Genomic DNA, 2,771 nt, shown 5'->3' with positions numbered 1-2,771 from the left:
TAAAAAAATATCAGTGATGACTGACAATCGACATTCCTACTGGTCGTTCTAGCAAGTGAATATGGAAAATGAGGACCACGTCTGGAGTCTGAGATATTTTTTTGAATCTAAAAATATGGGAAGCTGTTGAATGGTATTTTTATAACACAATTCACCATCTTCCTCTTATTTTATCTTTAAAAAAGGGAATAATGATTAAAAATGGCTTCCTCTGCTCTTATGGTAACCATGGCAAGTGGGCATGGAACGTGAGGACAATCTGCTATGGTAATATGAATCCCATTTAAAAGACGGGAAAAACCACAAAGGAAGTTTTAAAAATTAACTAGTCCTGGAGGAATCTTTTAAAATTTTTAACTTTTAAAGATTTCTGTGTTGGATTATTTAACAAACTTTCAGGACAAAAAATCACACCAACTCGGAATATTAGAAGTCTAAAAAACAAGCAAGCTAAAAGGGCTTCGTTGGTTTTAATCTTACAAATGCCTCTTGGCTTGTTTGTCCGACTTCTGGAACATTTTAAAGTCTCATTAACGCATTTTTTTAACCTTATCTCGATGATTAAATGCACGGCTAGACTGATGATAACCTTTACAAGTAGGCATGGAACGTGATGAACGTCTATCCCTTTATGACAACAGATTTGATTTGCTGTCGATGTAATGGAAGACCTGGAAGAAAAAGGAATAAAACAAATTCACAAGATAAAGTAATCTGGATCACACAAAGTTAAACTAACAACCCGTTTGGAAGAACATCTGTGTTTATCATCCAGATTTCCTTCCAAATCTCTCGTTTCAACTTCTCACAAACCCCCATCTCCGACTGTAATAACTGTTAAGAGATAAGAAATATGGTGAAAATACAGATAAAAGGTTTATCTCTTTACTTGTAGATTTATCCCACTTTTTATTACTCTCATTTTAATCTTTAGAAAAGAATGATCCAAGCTGTGAGCTTCTGCCATCTCCTCCATTGAAAACTCATTAGCATATTATCCACCCTCATTAGCATAAAGAATGTACGCTCTGACCTTATTAACTACTCTTTCTCTTTCATTTTTCTCTGCGAAAGATATTTCGTTGAGTCATTTCGTTTCATCTTAAACCGTTCAATTAGCGTTTTCTTTTTCAAACACTGAGCAAAAAAACCCATCGATCAGCAAAAAACAATGTGCCGGCTTTGACCTTGGTGGTTTCTTGCCTTACAGTAAGCTGACGAACACATTTGCCATGCTGGACTGCCATGATTCCCTAGCATCATTTGCTGTTGATTTGAATCCAAGCGCAAGATGGGGAAGTCTTGAAATTTCCTTTAAAAAAATGGTAGTTCTGGAACCGGATCAAAGGAGGTGGGTTGTGATATAATATGCGGCTCAGATAGTTATCCTTTTGGTACTTTCGTACACTGAATTTCCTAGGTTGCGGGCAGAGTCAAGAACTCAAGGAAATTCTTTTTTCTATAAGATATATGAATTCATCTTTAACCTCAACCACCTGTTGGCACGATCTCCACGAGTCAATAAAACTCCTAGGGAAAAGGCATTAAAATGTAAAAAAGAAGCCATTGGCACAGAGGAGTGTCACAGTGAAGTTAAATTACTCCTCAAGATTCCAGTCACGGTCCTTCCAGTTTAATTAACGATTCATTTTCTCCAATGTATGTGTATTAATGACTCACAATCAAGGAGTTGAGCTGAGTTTGGGTTTCACTGAGGCAGCGTTTACATGAATGCAGTTTAACTTTGACACAGTTTCATGACTTTGAAACCGCGTCAAAATTGATGTGGTTTGGAAGTGTTTACATGGAATCGTTTTCGCAAATGCAAATTTTGCGCCAAAATAGTAACCATATTCAAATTGATGCAGTTTTGCTGTTTACACGACAGATGACACTGTATCATTTTGAAAACGCTCCACTTTTGGCAGAGTTTTGAAATCGACACGATTTCCCCAATGGTCTCGACCGGTTCGTGTAAACAGAAGGCGTAACGGCATCGAAAACGATGCGGTTACAAATGAAACCATGTTCGTGTAAACACTGCCTGAGTACACTTAAATCAAGATTCACAGCACGGTTTTTGGTACATCATGATTCATGGACAGCAAAAATAGTGGATCACGATGTCAAGAAAATAAGCTTACTTCCACCCCCCTCCACGTTCAGATTCTCCTGATAATTTGGTGGAAAATGTAAAGTGCGCCAAAAATTGAAACTTGCAATTTCCAGGATTTAGTAACGAGCTAAAATCACCGCCGACGTCTCCCCGACAGTACAAATGAGTTTTCATATGCCAGGAATGATTGCTGACGATCGCTAAAATCTGGGACGCGTTGGGAAATAGAAATGCTTCCTATTTTCCCAATTCGTCCCACACCATACCAGATTATCGGGGATGTCCACGATTTATGGTTTTCATTAGTCAGCAAAATCTGGGACGGGCGATTTTCCAACGGTAAAGCTCATCCGATATGCAGAGTTTGGCCTTCTCAGTGTACAAGCGACTCAAACGAAGAAGATGAATGGGTGGCAAAGGATCGTCCGTGATCTTTGGAGGTGATCAAGGCCTTGGGAGCGAATTTATGGCCCTTTTCCTTCAGTAATCCCTGTTCGGCTCCCCACCCTTGGGAAAGGATATATAGAGGGAAAAAAGAGGGACCAAAAACCTCCTAAATTGCTCTTTATCGACCCAGAAACCGTACCAGAGACAGACACACAAGACCGAAGCAAGGTAAGCTATTTTTTAATTTTAAATCGTACATTTTTGTTTG

The sequence above is a fragment of the Montipora capricornis genome, chromosome 10, assembly GCF_036669925.1.
Source record: "Montipora capricornis isolate CH-2021 chromosome 10, ASM3666992v2, whole genome shotgun sequence".
Taxonomy (NCBI): Eukaryota; Metazoa; Cnidaria; class Anthozoa; order Scleractinia; family Acroporidae; genus Montipora; species Montipora capricornis.
Note: the sequence above shows the minus strand (reverse complement) of the source record.